This window comes from Felis catus, chromosome F1, assembly GCF_018350175.1.
Source record: "Felis catus isolate Fca126 chromosome F1, F.catus_Fca126_mat1.0, whole genome shotgun sequence".
Classification (NCBI taxonomy): domain Eukaryota; kingdom Metazoa; phylum Chordata; class Mammalia; order Carnivora; family Felidae; genus Felis; species Felis catus.
In genome coordinates this window covers 54,227,360-54,248,253 of record NC_058384.1, presented here as the reverse complement: position 1 = coordinate 54,248,253, position 20,894 = coordinate 54,227,360, and the positions used below count along the sequence as shown (strand labels likewise).

At 41.2% G+C, this 20,894-nt stretch overlaps 1 protein-coding gene across 10 annotated transcripts in view; it reads left to right on the top strand.

The window, feature by feature from the left end:
- The window catches only part of ESRRG (estrogen related receptor gamma), a 628,903-nt gene that overhangs the window by 317,927 nt on the left and 290,082 nt on the right, over nucleotides 1–20,894 (top strand). Inside the window, exon 4 of one of the 10 annotated variants that reach the window (XM_045048794.1) lies at nucleotides 7,462–7,542. The exons of the other annotated variants lie outside the window; for them this stretch is intronic. The gene's annotated coding sequence lies outside the window, so the exon portion shown is untranslated. The remainder of the gene's footprint in view (nucleotides 1–7,461; nucleotides 7,543–20,894) is intronic. 10 annotated transcript variants of the gene reach the window in all.

Here is a 20,894-nt window from a genome sequence, read left to right as displayed (position 1 = left end):
ATTTTAGATTCACTGATGATCTCTCATCAAGGCTCATCCAAGTTTCTAGTTCAGACAGGACTTGTTTTCAGCCAAGTTCATTTTACATGGACTTTGTCTCATCCTCTTAAGTGCCCGAAGCACAGATGTTGTGACACCTCACGTTATTTAGGATGTGTTCTTTAGCTTCAGGGTAAGAATTACACCCCCTCAGAAATTCTAAATTTTTTGGTCAGCAAGGATCCAAAAACTTTTGGAACATATGTGGATATTTCTCTAAAATGCCCCAAAGAGACTTGTCCCTGAAAGGCGTCTCATTTCAATCTGTGAGGGCCAGTGTAGGAAGAATTGGAGGGAGGTTGGTGAGTACATGTCTAAGATTTCGTTCAACACTAAGGTTCTGTGACCTTTTCATTACAATGTATGAATGTGCCACACACTCCAGGATCCTCCTGCTGAGCTACAAATTTAGTAAATTTCATTTGTTGCTACCTTCCTCACATACTAAGTTCATGACTATACCGGGGTCAGTGTTACCCTGGCATCTCAAAAGCACTCAGCAATACTTAGCTATTATTACCACTTAATTCTTTTTTTTTCAAAGTTTATTTATTTTGAGAGAGAGAGAGAGAGAGAGAGAGAGAGAGAGAGAGAGAGAGAATGAGCAGGGGAGAGGCAGAGAGAGAGGGATAGAGCAAGAATCACAAGCAGGCTCTGCACTCTCAATGCAGAGCCTGACACAGGACTCGAACTCAGAAACCATAAGATCATGACCTGAGCCAAAATGAAGAGTCAGACACTTAACCAACTGAGCAACCCAGGCACCCATGACCCAGGTTTCTTAGTAACCATTCTCATCCTGATTCTCTCTCCCCCATCGACCCTCTTTAAAATTTATAATCACAATTCCTCATATATTTTTAAGTTTTTCTTGAATTTCAAGAAAATATTTTGGATTCACAGGGGTGAAGAGTTTTACAGAGAATCTCAGTCTTTTCCTGCTGTGCATTACTGGGCCCTGCCTCCTTCCTGTCAACTTTCTATACCCCAAGCTTCCCCCACCCTACATCACCCAAATGAGACACACGTGTTCCAAAAGAAAAAAAATACCATGCCCCATCCATTTGATGTTTTCCACACTACATTTTAAAATATTGTATTCAATTTATTTAAACTAAAAAAAAAAAACAAAAAAAACAAAAACAATGCACCCATTTCTCCCCTACCCCACATCCCCTATGACCACCAATCTGTTCTCTGTATCTATGAGCTTTTTTTTTTTTTTTTAAGATTCCACATATAAGAGAGATCATACGGTGTTTGTTTTTCTCTGTCCTGACTTATTTCACTTAGCATAATGCCCTGGAGGTCGATTGTTGTAAATGGTAAGATTCCATTCTATTTTTTATGGCTGGCTTCTTAAAAATCCTGTTGTACATATTGTAGGTGTTATACATTCATCCATGGATGGACATCTAGGTTGTTTCTATATCTTGGCTACTGTGAATAATGTTGCAGTGAACACGGATATATCTTTTCAAGCTAGTGTTTCCATTTTCTTTGGGTAAATGCCCAGAAGTGGAATTTCTGGATCACATGGTAGTTCTATTTTTAATTTTTTGAAGGACTTCCATACTGTTTTCCATTGACTGCACCAATTTTATATTCTCATCAACAGTGTATGAGGGTTTCCCTTTTCTCCACATACTCACCGACCCTTACCTTTTATCTTTTTTATACTAGCCATTTTAACAGGAGTGAGGTGATCCCTCATTGGGGTCTTGATGTGTGTTTCTTTGATGGTTAGTGACGTTGAGCGTTTTTTTTAATGTACCTGTTTACCATCTGTATGTCTTCTTTGGAAAAATGTCTATACACAGCATCTGCCCATTTAAAAATCAGATCGTTTGCTTTCTTGCTGTTGAGTTGTGTGTGTTCTTTGTGTATTTTGGATGTTATCTCCTTATCAGATATGTAATTTGCAATTATTTTCTCCCATTCCATAGGTTGCCGTTTCATTTTATTGATGGTTTCCTTTGCTGTGCAGAAGCTTTTTAGGTGACTGTAGTGCCACTTGCTTATTTCTGCTTTTCTTGCTTTTGCTTTTGGTGTCAGATTTAAAAAGTCACCATACCACTTATGGCTTCTTCTAGGAGTTTTATGGCTTCAGGTCCTGAGACCAAGTCTTTAATCCATTTTGAGTTAGTTTTTATGTATGGTATAAGTTTCACTCTTTTGCCTGTAGCTGTCCAATTTTCTGAACCCCCTTTATTGAGGAGACTGTCCTTTCCTTTCCCCTTGTTATTGTTGGCCTTTTTGTTGTAAATTAACTGACCATAAACGTGTGGGCTTATTTCTGGGCTCTTATTCTGTTCCACTGATCTGTGTGTCTGTTTTAATTTTTAATTTAAAAGTACCAAACTTTTAAAGTTATTATAGCCTATAATGCATTTTGAAATCAGGGAGCATGAGGCCTTTGGCTTTGTTTCTCTTTCTCAAGATTGGTTTTGGCTATTTGGGTTCTTTTGTGGTTCCATATAAAACCTGAGGATTATTTGTTCTAGTTCTGTGAAAAAAGCTGCTGGTATTTTGATAGGGATTGCACTGAATCTGTAGATGGCTTAGGGTAGTATGGGCATTTTAACGGTATTAATTGTCCCAATCTGTGAGCATGGAATAAGCCCACTGCCCCAATTAAAGGAGGACACGGAGACTCGGAGCACAGTGAAGGGAGGCTTTAATCGACGTTCTTGCAAGAGTGGGTGTCTGATGGACAGGCACACTGTGGGCCTTACAGCAGGCAATTTATCTCCTAGCGTGAAACCCCTCCCCTGATTCCTCATTGGCTGAGTACTACAGAAGTTACAGCCTTATCCGGAAGTCGCCTATGCCCATGTAAGGCCAAAAGTAGTCTGATTGGAACAAATGTACATTCTTTGAGGTGACGCAGAGACGTCAGTTCTTTGGCACATGCTTATTACAAAGCCCGCAAAAATAAATAAATAAATAAATAAATAAATAAATAAATAAATAAATAATAAGCCCATGAAATGGAGACAGGAAGAACCAGGAAGTGAAGTGTCTAAGGGTTTGGGACTCCATTGTGAGGAGGGGAGGGGTTCCTACGTATTTCCAATAGGTTGTAAGCCTATTGTTAACTAGACAGCACAGCTTTTATTTGGTATTTCTGGAAATGAATCATCTCACTTGTCACGCCTACCTTTGCCGGTAAAACAATACCATCGGGCAGTGGAACAATAATACTAGAATTTTGGTGACTTCCAACTTGTTCTCTAAACCAGAGACTAGTCTACCAATATGCATGTCAAACCATGACTCAAGGCTGCTATGAACTTGATTGTTAATTGTCAGTTACTGATTGTAGCTACCTCCAGCATGCCTTCCAGCTGAAGAAGTACAGAAATACAGAATTGGTTCCTTAATCAAGAATGTGGAATTGCCAGGTTATCACATACGAGGGGAAGCTGCAGATGAGTTACAGCGCCCTGGACTCACAGATAGGATTCCTTTACAAGCCCACAGGTGCCCATTATGCATTCTCTCTCTACCATAGTGAGGTAACGGCAATAACATCATTTGATGATGGGTTTATTCTCTCCAAATTTCAAGACTGAAATAGAAAGACGACACCTGAATGTAATTCCCAGGGCAGGCGAGCGCTGTCCAGCCCTCACAAGATGCACAAAAGCCAGGGAAGCTCCAAAAGAAGTCTATTAGGGGATTTGTTTCGTGGAGCTCAGTATTTCTTCCATTCGAGTTTTACCCGATACTTAATTTAACTCCACGAGTAATATAATACACTGGGGCAGGACTAGAGCGAGGTGAATGGTATTGCAGCCTGCACATTATGCCTGACCTTGCAGCTGAGTATTAATTTGAAGTAGTGGAATTAAAATTTTCTATTCTTTTGCATTGTCATGCCTCACGTTGATAAGCACAAAGAAATGTAAATAAAAAAGACCTATTTCAAAACCTTCCATACAACCTTTTTGTTTTATGACAAAAGACAGTTAATTAACATACTAGCAGTAAGCAGCCTTCCCAAACTCATGCTAATTATGTATTCTGTTGACCGTGACTCTAGTCATAAGGTAATTGGCTTGCAGCAACATGACATTTCAAATCATCTCTTGAAATTACATCAAAAAGCCAGCCTGTTTTGTTTTGATAGGGGAACAATCAATTTGATAAGTGGTAACACAGCTCATTGTTTCACATTAATTAGACTAATTGCTGCATGTTAGCCTCTGAAATAGACAGAACTTGGAGAAGACAAAGGCTGCGGCCTTTAGCATGCAGCGCGTGTGACGGTTCCACTTGCCTGCACAGACCGCAGGCAGAAAACAGAGCTGTTATAGGAGGCAGCCTTGCGGGAGGCTGGGTGTTAACAGTAGTTTGATGTGTTATGCTTAATACACTGGCTTTCAATTATAGCATCCAGGTTCCAAGTCCCACAGAGGGAAGAAAGGACGACTCTAAAAAACTGTTTCCCAGCTAACCAGGTTTGGGTTTGAGAGAGTTAGAACAGCCTTCCAGTTACACATTCTCCTTCAAAACCCATACACTTTTATGTCCCTGCCAGGGAGGCCCTACTTCTATCCCTTTGTAGTACTCTGGGCATAAATGCCTTAAAAAACAGACTGAAACAAAACAAACAGAGCCAAAACAAAACAAAATGCCAAAAGGACAAAAAAAAAATCCCCCCCCTTTTTTTTTTCCAATTACAAAACAGTGTTTGAACCCACAGAGATTCGGGAAACTGTCATTTGTGGAAACCTAACACTTGAGCCCTGCAGACGCCTTTCACTTTGACGGACTGTACCTTCGTGTATTCTCAAGACCACCAATTTGGTCCAATTGGATAGTGTGATCTTTATGACAACAGCACATGTCGATCTCAATTGGCAAGGAAGAGAATTTCACTTGTGACCAGCGCGGACTTCTGATGCTCACATAGATTGATGAGATCGCGTTACTGGGCATCTGATGCAATGGAACAGGGCTCCTTCCCAAGGAAAAGACATCCAGGGCTTAAAAAAACCAGATGCACTGCCTCTGTCACTCAGACGCTGTCTAGTTATCCACACACAACTTCGGATTACTGCTAGCCAACCAAACGTGCAGATGGGCAGTTGTGTGTGTACCTATTAGTGTATATACGTGAAGTGGAAATTAGCCTAAATATTTGATTCTGCGGTTGCAAATCACCAAATTCATTGTGGTTAGATGGTAAATTATCTCGTTGACTTTGGGCTGCATTTGACCTAAGAGACAGTCTCAAACAACAGACTCTGCTAATTGCCACTGCAGCTCAATTCAACGAATGGTTTTCACACGTCGGTGGTGTGGAAAGGACTTTGGGTTTCTCACTAGTTTCTTCAGCTTTACCGAGTGGTGTGGTCTTTGAACAGGAAGGACAGCAATATATAAACATAACAGTTTTTTCATAAGATACACAGCTGCATTACACATCCCAGAATTGTAAGTATGACGTTCCTCCATTTGTAAATGCTTATGGGCTTTCATTGAAATTACAGAGGGAAGAATGACAGTGAAATTTGGACCTGGCTTGGGAAATGAATTTGAAGCATTTAAACGAGATTGATTTGCTTCTGTGTATGAAGGCATCTTGGGCGGGGAAGGTGGGGGTGTGTGGACATCTGTACCAAAGGAGAGCATTTCGTTTCTTCTCTTTACCATTCCCTCAAAGGAATGATCCTTTTGCAGGAACTTCAAAGCACAAATTTGTGCGGCAGGTTTAATTTGGTCATTTAAAAAAAAAATAGCGTGTGGTGTAGCAGAGGCAAGCAATTAAATGATTGCTCCTACAAGTTAATAAATCTTCAACAGCCTTTTAAAAAGGTACAAGGATTTGTGATTTAAGGGTGCTAATGTGCTGTTTTCCCTGTAAAATCCCAGGGTTTATTCAGAAGGTAAATGATGGGGGGGGGGGAAGGTACCAAGATTGAAACCCCTTAACATTCAGCTTAAGTGCTGGTTCCACTTGCTTGAGCACAAGTTGGAAGCAGCTTTGTTAGGATTCCAGCCGGCACCCTCGCTGTCACTGTTGGTTCTTGTATAGTCAAGCCCCACTTCATGCAGAGCAAATCTTTGCTCAGTTAAGCGAGCGTCAGTCACTGGTAAGCTTGGCTGCCGGCCCAGGGTTGTTAGACTTTTCCATGCTACACCTGAATGAGATATTGACGAGACATTGCTACCCAAACAGAGTTGAGAAACTGGATAAAAAAATAAATAAATTAAATTGTCATGGGGCTGACAGAATAATTTTGAAAATGCAACTTACACTTCCAGTGTACAAGCAGAACAAGGAAGCCGCTGCCTGCTTGGGACCAGGTGGCGTATCCCTGGGTTGGTTGAAAACATTTTTCCCCCTTACTTTGCGCCTCACGACTGTGGATTTGGAATGGAGGATGGGGGGTGAGGGAAGAGGTACCGACAGATTATAACCCTGTGTAGAACCTTTTGGTCAGTTCATTCGAATAGGCCTATTATCTGCTTAACAGAAGCTTCCCAAAACAAAACGCCGTGGAATACAGTTACGAGGCTTTGGGGTGAGGAGAACATTCTGACAGTAGGGAATTTCTGCTGGGGACAAAAATAAGGATCAGAGAAAATCAGGGACGGAGTGGAAAAAAAGACGTAAAGCAGGAATAGTTTTGAAATCGGAATGGCTGGCAGAGCTATTAATCACAGAGTGCTCAGAGCCACAACAGGGGTCGTGGAAGGGCCGGGGAGACCAAAGGACAGAGGCGAAAGGCACCACCAAAGCCCCTCCCCTCAAAAGAAATGTAAGAGGACTGACCTATTCATATAGTATATATGTATCTAGATATCTATATGTATACACACATATATAGATATATATAGATATATAGATATATAGATATAGATATAGATATAATATATAGATTATATATATATATAGATAGATAGATATCTATATAGATATAGATATATAGATATAGATATCTAGATATCTAGATATAGATATAGATATAGATATATGTGTGTATATATCTATATACATATATAGATATATATTTCAATCCAAGGGGTTTTAGTAAATGTTTAGATTCTTTGTTTTTTTTACTATAGAATGAATGGTGTGTTGTTATCATGGCAGTTCTTATTCTTCTCCTAAAAAAGTGGAAAAACTGAATTTCATCCATGGCAATAGAGGATTCAGGTGATTTGGCAAACTGATAGAAGAGGGAGGGCGTGGGGGAGGGGAGAGTCCTCTGCTGAACCCCAATGCTCAGGCAAGGCTTTGTCTCAAAAAAAAAAAACTGTTAGTTGGAGGTTTGCTGGGAGACATCAGAAATGACTATAGGTTCTAAAGATTTAATAACTTCTTTTAAAATAGATTCAGTACTCTTGTAGCGGGCACGTGCTCTTTGAATGCATAATTTCTCATGGAAATTATGTAATTTCTCCCCCTAGCTGTGTCTGTATTGAAAAAGGACAATTCTGAGAGTGCTGGCATTTTGCTCCCTCCACATCCAGCTCACATCCCTACTAGAGGTAGGTGCTGTGGGACTCCGTGGGGCGGCGTGACCCGCACAGGGAACGGTGGCTCTTCCTCTCTCAGTCTCTCAACTCACGCTCTAAGCACAAAGTGTCTTGACTGACTTTCCGGACTCTGGACTTCCATGGCTCCGCCAAAGCCCATCCCATAGCAAAGAAATCAGAGCATCATTTGCAAGTCCCTGGTGAGCGCTGGTGGTCAGGCAACTCGACTCAAGGCGTTGAGGGAGTATCTTCCACATGCATCGACAACATCCCCTTCCCTTCTGCAGATCCCTCTCTTCACTTTGGTGTCGTAATCTGTGAGTGGGGGGTAGTAATACCTACTTCATGGGTTGCTGAGGAAATTAAGTGAAAGCAAAGCTCCCAGCCTGGTGCTTAGCGTGTATTAAGTGCTTCGTAGTAGCCAGGCCCTTTGAGAAATGGGAGTTATTTATCTGTAGTATTAAAGAATAGGTGTGAACATTAGAAATTTTCTTCAAATATAAGCAGGGCCAGATTCGTGAATGCGCAACCTGTGTAGCCACCTAGGGCCCAATGCTCTGAAGGGCCCCACACTTGGTTGAATGTTCCCTGGCACAATCTGGAAATTCTGAATACTTTTGGAACAAAGGGACTCCGCATTTTCAATTTGCAGGGGCCCCGGGCTGTGTAGCTGATCTGAATGTTGTTATTTTATTTTGCCCATGAGTTTTATTACTTTTCCTGCTACAACTTTCATTGAATATTTTAAATTAGCTTTTGGTATTATCAGGCACAAACTAACCACTCAGTTCATTCTCACTTTTTTTTTTTTTTTTGCTGCTACGTATCTCCTATTCATGCCTAGTGTGCTCCCATTACACGGCAGTCCCTGCCCCTGCTTACCTTGCTTGCCCTACTAAGCCCCCATTCCCTTGAGAACAGGTACTCTACCATTCCTTTGTTTTTATTACGTTTCCTTAGTTTTGAGAGGCAGAGAGAGACAGAGCACAAATGGGGAAGGAGCACAGAGAGAGGGAGACACAGAATCCAAAACAGGCTCCAGGCTCTGAGCTGTCAGCACAGAGCCCGACGCAGGGCTCGAACTCACGAGCTGGGAGATCGTGACCTGAGCTGAAGTCAGACGCTTAACCGACAGAGCCACTGAGGCGCCCCAACTCTGCTATTCCTTTGATCTCCAGTGCCCTTCCTGTTCCTCTTGGATGAGCCTTAGCTCAGTTTCTCCACTTCACAAGCAGAAAGCTTTCCTCAGCAGTGTCCTCACGTCCTCACGGCATCTTGGCACACGCCTGTTCTAACGCTTCCCTAGTCCATGCCCTGGACAGTAAGTTCTTCCAAGGGAAGAGACTTTCTCTTTTCGAACCTGCCGCTCCCCATCATCCTGACTCGCAGTTGGTGTTCAGTTTGTTGACTCAGGAAGTGAACAAGCAAACCAATCACCGAAGCTTCTGAGAGCACAACTGATTCTCATCTCACCTTTAAAAAATGTTTTTCGGCTTTCCTTTGCTAAAGCTTTTTTAGCAATGAATGCCTCAAATACAGCAACAAGGGCCAAATTCAGGATTGCCTTTGACGTAGAGACCCCTACTTTGGTATTTCAATTTGAGAAAATGATGTTTCTTTCTTATTCAAATAGAATACTGTCTCTAATGACTTATCATGACGAAAGGGATGCTTTCCTGACTTTTAACAACCCCCTCACACCTACACCCACCCCAGTTTATCAACTGTGATTTTGAAAAGGTGTTTCTTAACTGGTCTCAAGTTGGTTGAAATATTTGCGCTTTCATTTTTTTCTTCAAAGTTGCCTGCGTTGCTTTCCTCCTTTTCTCTCCAGGTTCCCCTTGCTTTTGCCAGCTCTTCAGTGCATAGATGTACATGGTGAAAAGGGGGTTGAGAAAGCATGGGCGCCATTGGCTACTTGGTGGCACCTTCCTTTTGTTGTTCTGGGTTGTTTTTGGAGTTCGTATCATTGATGTGCTTGGGGCACTGGTGACAAGATGTTAATGGTTTCCTGACTGGGCAGACAGCTGTGTTGAGAGGTGTTAAGTTTTCAGTAAATTCATCTGTTTTATTAGTTCAAATTTACTTGCAATGTTAGCTCATTTACAACTGAATTTGTGGTTAATGTTTTTTCTCCACCTTTAGCAACCTCTGTTTCTTTGCTGTTTTCGTGTTATTTCATTTGAAAAGTACTGAGATTTCTCCTTCCCTCTCCCCAATAAGTTAGGTATTTTTTACCGAATAAATAAACAAGGGCTCGGGGGGTCTGCCTTCCTCAAGAACATTGCATGGTTCTAGGGCTATGTAAGTGATAATCCCAAGTTGCTAACAATGAAATATCTACAGTTATCATTACAGATAAATTCACTCAGTTTAATAGAAGGCTTTGGCATGTTTCTGCTTTGCTCCTCCTAGTTTGTGTGTGTATTGAAGACGTGAGTGTGCCAGAAGCGGGTAGAAGCAAGAGTGTGGCCTTTTGGTTGACGTGTTGCAAACTTTTTACTGATGTAAAAACCTCAGTATGATGCTATATCCCAATCCCAATGTTCTTGGCTCTTTTTATCATTACCCGTCCCCCATTTCCTCTCCTTCAAATTCTTTTTTGTCCTTCTGCAGTCTGAATTGAGAAATCCTTCATAATTTCTGAGGACTTACCTTCAGTTTTCTTGCACATGGATTCCCCTTGCTTCCCTACGTGAATTGGAAGCTCCTGGAAGACAAGGCCCTTCTTCTTTGTACTGCAAAGAATACATCCTGGTGTGATGCCAGCCCCACTGTTGATGCTTTTCAATCCTCAATCATTCAGTGATTACAATGGCCTCCTTTTATCCTGAGTAATCAAATCGGCCATTTAAGCCGTGGTTCTGCGGGCATTGGCTGTGTCTTTGGATTAAGCTTGTTTGGGGTCGATTCTTTCCTGAAATACTTTCTAAGCACAGCAGAAACAGCAAGACAGAGTCACTGTGTAATGGGTAGAAATGCTAGGGCCAAATTCTACTAGGCCTGAATGTTAAATGTTTAGGATTGGAAAATCAGTTTCATATTTTGCAAAATTACTCAGGAGAACACTTTATTGCGCATTGTCAGGTTTTTGAAAAGGAATGGGCATTGCAGTGGTATAGGTTAAATAAGGCAAAGTAACATGTACTGAGTGATCTCTCCGGGGTCAGCATACATAAGAGCTTATAGTCCTCTTAGAGTAGCAACGTATAATGGTTAAGAATCTTAACCATTTTGGTCTGGAGAAGGTATTGAAAATTATATAGCCAAGCCTCCTCATTCTGTCATTGAGGGTGTTGAGTCCTCAGCGGATTTAGATACCCTATTCGAGAACATAGAAATAATATTTTTAATAGCAATTAATATGAGCCAGGCACTTGTTTAAATGCTTTGAGCACATTAATTCATTACCTCATAACACCTTCGTGAGGTAGGTTTCTGTTTCTGTTTCTTTTACAAATGAAGAAACCGAGGCAAAAAGAGGTTAGGTCACTCACCCAAGGTCTGATGTTTCTGTCTATCTCTAGAATCTGTCCATTTTTCTCTATTCCCACTGTCCCTACCTTGGGCCAAGCTACCATTACCTCCTATCTAGACTCCTCACCAATCATCCTGCACCTCTATAGCTTCTGCCCTGGCAGACTTCACAATCTGTTTAAAACTCCAGTCTGTGCATGACCCTGCCCCGCTGTTGGTGGCCACACATTGCTTATGGGAGCTGCAGGAGGCAGGCTTTCCTGGGGTTCCAGAGGCCTCTTTCATGCTCACTCCCCTGCCTGTGGTAACTGTAGCACTCCCCCTCCACTCACTCACATGTTAGAACCTTTGCAGGTGCCATATCTTGTGTCCATTCGTCCTGGACTTACTTCTACCCACCACTGAGATCCTAACTCAGAAGTTGCCACCTCAGGGCAACCTTCTCTGACTCCCTAGCTAAGCTGTATGTCACTATTACAAATCTTTCAGTCCTCAGGGACTGTATCCATTTGACTTACCTTTGTGTTCCTAGAACAAATACAGTAGTTTTGCCTTATTCATGGAGAATATGGTATGTTCCAAGACCCCCCGTGGGTTCCTGAAGCTACAGATAGTTCCAGACTCTATAAATACTGTTTTTTCTTACACAGACATACCTATGGTAAGGTTTAATTTATAAATTAGGCACCATAAGAAGTTAATAACAATAACTAATAATGAAATAGAAAACTGTAATAATAATTGTAATAAAAGTCATATGAATGTGGTCTCTCTCTGTCTCTTTCAAAATATCTTACTGAACTGCACTCACCCTTCTTCTGGTGATGACGTGAAATGATAAAATGCCTACCTGATGAGATGAATGAGGTGATGACGTAGACGTTGTGAATGGTGTTAGGTTACTGTTGACAGTACATCAGAAGAAGGATCATCTCCCTCCAGACTGCCGTTGACCATGGGTAACTGAAACTGCAGGAAACCAAACCAAGGATAAGGCGGGGTCCCCTGTGTGGTGCCAAGTGCATAGCTGACAACCAGCATTTGTTGAAGGAAGGAAAGAGAGGTGGAAGAAAGCCCTCAGGTGCTACGAATAATTCATTCTTGACTCTAAAGGGTCAGGACTTGGAGTTTCAGTATCTGATTTGAACCCCCACTGTACTGCCCACTGATTGGGAAAACGAATAAAATTGGAATGAGGACAAAAGAAGAGTCAAGACTGATACTGAGAAGAATTCCAAGTAATCTCTATGGTTCCTCTGCCTGAAAGAGAAGGACCACAGCTCCTCACCTCTAAAGTGTGGGCTCTGCATAGTGACTTCTTTGTCAAAAGTACAGTGTGAAAAGAGGGGTGGGAAAGAGTAACTTCACAGTGGATCTCTGCCAGGTGGATCAAGGTCAGGTTATCAACAGTGATAAGCCATGTTCATAGTATGTACCTTTGATATGACGTGATGAAAACAACACTTCACCTCTATGGTCTTTCACCCCCAAACCCATAACCCCAGTCTAATCATGAGAGAAACAGCAAACAGATCTTGGCCAGCACTCCTCAAAACTGTCAAGGTCATCAAAAACTAGGAAAGTCTCAGGAACTGTTATAATCAAGAGAAACGTAAAAACACAAGAGCTAAATGTAATGTGATATCCTGGATGGGATCCTGGGACAAAAATAGAGAAATAGGTAAAAATTAAGGAAACATGAATAAAGTATGGGCTTTTGTTAATAATAATGTGTCAGGGTGCCTGGTGGCTCAGTCAGGAGTCAGCTGACACTTGATTTCAGCTCAGGTCATGATCTCACAGTTCTGAGATGGAGCCCCGGGACAGGTTCTTCTCTGACAGTTCTCTCTCTGTCTTTCTAAAACAAAAATAAAGTTTAAAAATAATAATAATGTGTCAATATGGGTTCATTAGTTGTGACAAATGCAATCCACTAATGTAAGATGTTACCAGTAGGAAACACTGGGTGGTAGAGATATGGGCGGGGACTCTTTTACTATCTTCACAACTTCTCTGCAAATTTAAAACTATTCTAAAATAAAAGGTTTATTTTTAAAAAGTCGTGCTGAGGTTTTGAGGTTGGGTGACTGGGAAAGAGTCAGTAGTGTTAAAACAGCAGGAGGATCATCCAAGAAGTCACTGGCTCTGAGCATGAGGAAGTGTGGGGTGGGGGCAGAAGGAACTGATGGTGAAATCAAACCTCATGGTCAAGGCCACGCCAGGAGCTGAGGAAGACGGGGTGGGGGGCACCACGGAAAGTTTGGCAGAGAAAAGAAGGAAGGGGGATTCAATTGGAGCTAGAAGAGACAATAGAGGCCAGGGGGGATTTTTCAAGATTTAGAAAGATGTGTATTTATCTATAACATAGGAGAAGAAATTGCTCAAATGCTTGTTTTATTCATATACAAGAGTGAGGTATTAAAAAGGTGATAGATGCATGGTTAGGGTTGTGGATGGGGTGGCTTTAGGGTGATTTTGTGAGCCAGTTTTTTTCGCTTGAGAGAATCCCAAAATACTGGTGTTTGTCTTTTTTCTAGAATCTTCCATGTTTCATTAACAGAATCCTCTGGTCTTGCCTTGGGGATATACAATTGCCTAAGGCATTCTGGGACTCCAGTGCAGAAGAAGAGGAGGGAATGGAGGCTTTCCTACAATGCCCTCATTTTGAGCCCCAACCCTTCTTCCCCCACACCCTATGCTCCTGGTGTTACGGTCTTTAGAATTTCTCTAGCTTGGTTTCTCCAAAGACAAAGTGAGGAGGAAGAGTGAATCATATGCTTTGTAGAGACGGACTTTCAGTCCTGCCTGATTTTAGCCACATGCCTCACCCCTGCCTTAAGCCAATACCTGATACCCAAAGGCCTTCATTCCTGAGCTTCAGGGTGAAGAGTCCTCCCCTCCCTGTTGATTTCCTACTTTGCTGGTGTTTACAGTTCACTTCCTGCATATCTATTGAGCAGATATTGCTCTACACCCTGCTTTTCAACTCTTTTTCTTACTTTATTAAATTTTTTAAAAATGTTTATTTATTTTTCAGAGAGAGAGAGTGCACAAGCAGGGGAGGGGCAGAGAGAAGGAGACCCAGAATCCAAAGGGCTAAAACTTACGAACAGTGAAATCATGACCTGAGCTAAAGTCAGACACTTAACCAACTGAGCCACCCAGGAGCTCTGCTTTTCAACTTCTTGTACCATGGTTCAAAATTAGGTATGTCTCCTATTTTCATCAAAAATGGAGACTATGGGAAAAAAATAGAGAATATGTTTCTGTTTCTCCTTAGTGTTTTACTGATAATTTATGATATGAAGGTGATAGAAAAGTCTTTGTGTTTTTATAATCAAAATTTCACAGGTGCCTGGGTGGCTCCATGAGTTGAGTGTTTGATTCTTGGTTTTGGCTCAAGTCGTGATCTCATGGTTCATGAATTTGAACCCTATGTCAGACTCCAAGCTGACAGCTCAGAACCTGCTTGGGATTCTCTCTCTCCCTCTCTCTGCTCCCACCCCGCCACTCTTATTCATGCTCTCTCTCTCAAAATAAATAAATCAACTTAAAAAAAAACCCACAAAATTATAGAAGTCAACATTTAAAATCAGCATTATTTTCTCATGTATGTGTGTTCTTGCTTTTAGAATATGTGTTTAAACTTTATGTATTACATAGTCTGAGGATTTGTTTTAATGAAAAAGCAGAATGTAATTAAAGAACAGAGCTTCCAATTTTTTTTCTAAGGAGTCTGTTGGTTTATGGTTTAGTCCTTAGGGTATATCACCTTCTCTTTCAGGGCAGTCCTCACATTTTTGAGAAGTAAGCAGGCTTTGTCAAGTGATCCAAGAATCAAAGCTTGTTTTGAGGAATGGAAGTTCACCAAACCTGAGGCCCTTTTTTGTACCACCCTATTCATTTTTTCTCTTTTAATATTTTAGTGATTTTTTTTATGACAAAAATAAAAGATCCTCACTTCAGCTCCTTGAGCTGTATTTACTTGTCAGCTAGTTGAGAGTGGAGGGAAGGAAGCTGGCTTTTCTCGAATCTTTTCTTTCGTAGAAGAAGAAGGCTAGAGATTACCCAGATTTCTGGTCCCTTAAGATCTAGCTCACTCAATCCAACAAAATTATTCCTCAGTGAAATGCTGTCCTTTTCATTTATGCAGCTTGAACTTTCCTTTGGTAAAACTTCCAAGTGTGCTGAGCAGAACCTTGCTTTTCTTCTTTCTACTCAGTGAACCCTTCTCTCTACCCTCTGGAGTAATACCTACAATAACTCTCTCTCAGAGGAGGTTACTGTCTAGGAAAGGGGCTTAGTCAGTGGGGAAAAAAAAAGAAAAAAGAAATGTTGCTCTGTTAGTAAATGTCAGCTCAAACAAACACATCTCCTAAGAGATTTCCAAATAGATGCATCTTCATTTCTCGACACGGTGATGGGATTATTTTATCCCATTTTTGTAACCTATGATTTCCCAATAAGAATGTATTAGAATATGGGGGTTGGTGGACCTGGAGGGCTGTATCTACCATCAAGTATCTTTCAGAACAGTTGTCTACTGCTGAAGAATATAGTTGCTTCCTACTGAAGCAGGGAAGTTTGATCCCTGATGCACCCCAAGCCACTAAGTTAGCAAAGGATACTCACCTTTAGGAATGTTCTCCCTAGATCATTTTGAGTATAAGTCTACTCTTCCCTAAAACCCAAGACCCACAGGAGTTTATTTCTTTTAACTTACGTCAGCCTTTACTCTTTCCCATCATGCTGTCATGGCTTAGCTGGAGAGGCCAAGTTTTAGTTTGTAATCATGAATGCTTATAAGGCAGGAGGCCAAGGCTTCCTAAATTGCTCACTGAGCCTCATTGTAAATTTATATTGAACTCTTAATGGCGGGAGCATTAAAAAAATTGGAGCTTTTGAAAGGTGATCTCATTTCAGAATTTTTTTTCTCTTCTATATCGTCTGGTTTAAACCACATTATTTAAAAAAAATTCTTTAGTTAAGTCAGAAGTCTGGATGTGTAATTGTCATTGAATTTACTTTAATGATAAAAACAGGAAGGGGATGATTGTCATTCAGAAAACAGTTATTGGATCTGCTGTGTCCTTAGTCACTCCGCTGAACCTAAATATGAATAAGATACGGTTCCTACCCTCAAGTCACTTAAAGACTAGAAGAAAACAAAATAAAACAAAAACGAAAACTCTGTAGTACCTGTTAGTATGTATTATGCTGCATAACAGATTACCTGAAAACAGTGGCTGAAAACAGCAAATTATCTATTCTTTCACAAAGTTCCTGAGAGTCAGGAGCATGGGATCAGCTTGGTTGGCTAGTTCTGGTTCAAGATCTTTCATGAGGCTGCACTCAAGGTCTTGGCCAGGAGGAAGGTCATCTGAAGGCATGACAGGGCAAGAGGATTTGCTTCCAGGTTCACTCACATGGCTGCCGGCTGGAGGGTCTTGGTGCCTTACCACATGGGCCTCTTCATATGGCTGTTCACAACATGGCAGCTTGATTTCCCCCAAACTCATGATCAGAGAGAGAAAGAGGACAAAACAGAAGCTGCATTGTTCATTATAATCTAATCTCTGCAGTGACATACCAGCACTTCTGCTGTATTCTGTTGGTCACACAGACCAGTCCTGGTACAGTATGGGAGGGTCCTAGGCACAGGTATGAATATAAGTGAGGGAATTCATTGGGGAACTTCTTGGAGGTTTACCATCTCAGTCTGCCATCCAAATACTGACCTGCTCAGTTTCCAAGATTAGCAGTGAAGAGGCATGATCAAAAATATCTAACGATGTTAGCCAGCACCCTGGGAAGAAAGGGGCAATACAATTTAGAGGTGAGGTGGTGGACATGGAAGGTAGATATGGGCCAGCCCAAAGGGACAGTAGCCTCTAGGATCTGTCTAGGAAATCTGTTGTATAGAAATTCTGAATTCTAAGTGTCAGACATGATTCTGATTTTGCAAAGAAAGGGCTTGGAGATTACTGATCATATTTCAGCAGCAGATGAGGAGTGATTTTCTTTCACCAAAGGATCGTGGTGCTTTATGAACACTGAAATGGGAGCAGCGTTTAAAATGGGACAGACTGGGGGTGCCTGGCTGGCTCAGGGTGTTAAGTGACCAGCTTCGGCTCAGGTCATGATCTTATGGCTCATGAGTTCTAGCCCCTCGTCACACTCTGTGCCGACAGCTCAGAGCCTGGAGCCTGCTTCAGATTCTACGTCCCTCTCTCACTCTGGCCCTCCCCCACTCATGCTCTGTTTCCCTCTCTCTCTCTCTTTCTCTCTCTCTCTCTCTCTCTCTAAAGAATAAATAAGCATTAATTTTTTTTAAATGGACAGACTGTATTTGATTGAGCCCCCACTATGCCTCTTATGGCGTGGAATCAAAATCAACCACAGCTGAGTTTTTCTTTGTGTTCCACTATATTTAACAAAATGATGCAGTGTATGCCGTAAGAATATCTAAGAAAAAAATTTCATCAGTGCATTTACAAAATTACTTCTGATTTGGACTGAAGCATCGTTTTCTGCTGCATAGTCCTTTTCTTAATGACTGAATTATTTTACATAAAGAAGTCTACTAAATAGCATTTATTTGATCTGAGAAAATACACTAGAGTACTCTACTCATGTCCCCATTCCAACTTGACTTCAAATATGTAAGGGATGCCTAAGCAGATCCAATTTTTACCTGCCCTTTCTCCTGTATATTTGTTTTTGAGGCATGGTTGAGGGCTATAAATATCAAAAGCAATCCCCCCACCCCCCCACCCCACCCTACCCCTGGCCTTTCCCTGCTTTAACCTGGCAAAAACCTTGGGAGTATATACAGAGTAATAGCTAGAGGGAGAAGAAATTACATCGATATTACTTTCTAGTAGTATACTTATGTTCAGACTCACTTCCAATCCTTGCTTAATTTAGAACTACATCTAGGGAAAAGGCTAGATATAGGACATGATAAGACATGATAGATATAGGACATGATAGGAAATTAGGTATTTAGCAAATCATGCATGGATGTCACAGAGATAATGAATAATATTGACAACAACATGCTTCTTGTACTTGTGTATATGCTTTAGGTAGGTCCTATTGGTCTAAATCTTATTAAAATATTCCACTTTAAATTTCCTTTTTTTTAATGTTTATTTTTGAGAGAGAGAGAGAGAGAGAGAGAGAGACAGAGTGCGAGTGGGCGAGGGTCAGACAGAGGAAGACACAGAATCTGAAGCCGGCTTCAGGCTCTGAGCTGTTAGCACAGAGCCCGATGTGGGGCTTAAACTCACAAATGGCAAGATCAGACCTGAGCCCAAGTTGGACACTTAATCGACTGAGCCACCCAGGTGCCCCTAAAATATTCCACTTTAAATTTGATATTTAGATACATATGCTACTGGTAAGATGAACTGTTTATAGGTAATGCCAGAAAAACTTGACCTTCCCTCTTTGAGCTTTAAAATTAAATTTTCATGTTTTTCTTATACTGGGAACAAAAGAGATAATCTAGTTGACAGCAGTGGGACTAATTGTGATTGGGTGGGTGGGGGAAAGCAAGTGTGTTCTAGGTCATGGCTTTCAGCAAGGCATATAATAGAATACCTAGGCATGGATTTCCTCCTCTGTAAAGCTAGACAGAACATCTAGTTGATTTATCCGTGTTTTTCTAACTCTAAAGTTGAATCAAAACCTTCTATGGCTGACTTTCTTTTGAATATGTGTAATTTTTATCTACCAGTAGTATCATAAACGTGATTTGCTTGCAAAGTAAGTACAGATTATCAATAACAAAAAAGTTTCTTTCTTAAAAAGTTAATTTCTAGATTATAAATACATCTTAGAATGTTTTTCTCAGGGTCTATGGCTCCAGTGTATTGATGACAAAGGGCACATGTCTGAGTAATTACAGTGATGGTTTTGTAAGTAACCTCTGCAGAGATCAAATTATTTCCCAAGTATGTTGTTCTCTGTGATACTAAGTTGGCCATTTATGTCACTTACTCTTTAAGAAGGCTTTCAGCTGTAAGTAGCAGAAATGCCAATCAGTGTTGGTTTAAAAATAAGCATTTAATTATCCCATATCACAGGAAGTTTAGAGATAGGTACTTCCAGGTTTGTTCAACTGCTCCGCAGTGTTGAGATTCTGGATTGGCATCTCTCTGATTCTCTTGGCCTTTCCATTAAGACCACAAAATGGCTGTCCCAGGTCCAAACAGTGTGTCACTGTTGAGTCATGTCTCTGGCAAATAACTGTTCTCAGCCAACGATGGCTAAGGAGGACACACTTACACCTACTACCTAAGTTCAATCATAATTCATTATCCTCGTGTTCATCTTTCTTACCCTCTATAATCTGGCCCTCAAATTATCTCCTAGCTTTATTTTTCATTATCCTTCTATTAGATTTCTCTGTTACATAGTCAAGGTATCTTCTACTATCCTCTGAAAGACACATTATCTATTTTTAATTTCGCACCAGGCTTTTTTTCCACCTATCCCTCCCTCTCTGTCTCTCTGTCTCTGTCTCTCTGTCTCTCTCTCTCTGTCTCTCTCTCTCTGTCTCTCTCTCTCTATATATATATATGTATATGTATATTTTGTATACATAACTTGTATGTCTTTTTTTCCATTCTTGTATATATATCTTGTGTATATAACTTGTATATCTTTGCAAGTTGAAATCCTAGCAAAACGTTACTAAGATTCATCTCAAGTTCTTCTCTTTAATCTTTTCTGATCACTCCAGCTAGAAGGAATTGCTCTTTCCTTTGAACCCCTATAATAGTTTATATTTTATGTTTGTTTAACATCATTTTACAGAATGACTTATGTCCATATGCCATTAGGTAAAACAAGACAAATATGATTGTGTCCATTTTACAGATGGGGAACAGGCTCAAAAGAGCTTGAGTGACTTTCCCAAAGCATCATAATACCAAACGTTAGAGTCAAGACCTGAATGAGTTTGGGGTAATAGACTTCTTTTTTTAACGTTTATTTATTTTGAGGGAGAAAGGGCATGAGGGGAAGAGGAGCAGAGAGAGAGAGAGAGGGAGAGAGAGAGAGAGAGAGGGAGAGAGAGAGAGGGAGAACCCCAAGTAAGCTTCACGCTGTCAGCACAGAGCCCGACATGCGGCTTAAACCCACAACCCATGAGATCATGACCTGAGCCCAGATCAAGAGTTGGATGCTTAACTGACCGAGCCACCCAGGCGCTTCTGGGGTAATAGACTTCTGTAATAAACATTCTCCAAAATAGTGCAGAACAGAGAATACAAGTGTTTATTTCTGTCTCATGGGAAAGACTCAAGGGAAGGCTCTAGTTTGACGGGTGGCTCGGCCCCTCAGAAGTGTTGAGGAGGCTCAGGCAGCCACCTTCCACACATGGCCTCCAGGGTGGTGCTGACCTTGGTCCTTCCAGCCAAGGAAAGCTGAAAAGAGCAAAATCCAGGTGCAGATGTTTTGTCTCGCGTGAGGTAGAAGTTGCACTTTTGCTCAGATCTCATTGGCAAGAGCTTAGTCATGTGACCTGCCAGCTGCTAGACTGGGAAATGCAGAACCTCTGCCTGAATTGCAACAATTAAACCCTGTAGAGGAGGGAATCCCCTTGTCCTCCTGGGCCACTCACATCCCAGTTTTGAAACTCTGGACAGCAGTTTTCTTCTATAGACACAAAGACATAGCACACCAGACATTGTGCACTTCCCCAGTGGCTGACCTTTAGGGAGTAGCAGATCAGACATGTTCTGTTCCATTCCATTGATTGTACCATTCCTAAACTCCCACCACTGTGATCTAGGCGGGCCATGTGCTATCACTGCTTCAAGCATGCAGCAAAACATGCAAAATGTTATGATTTGTTGCCATGCTGACAGTGTCGACTT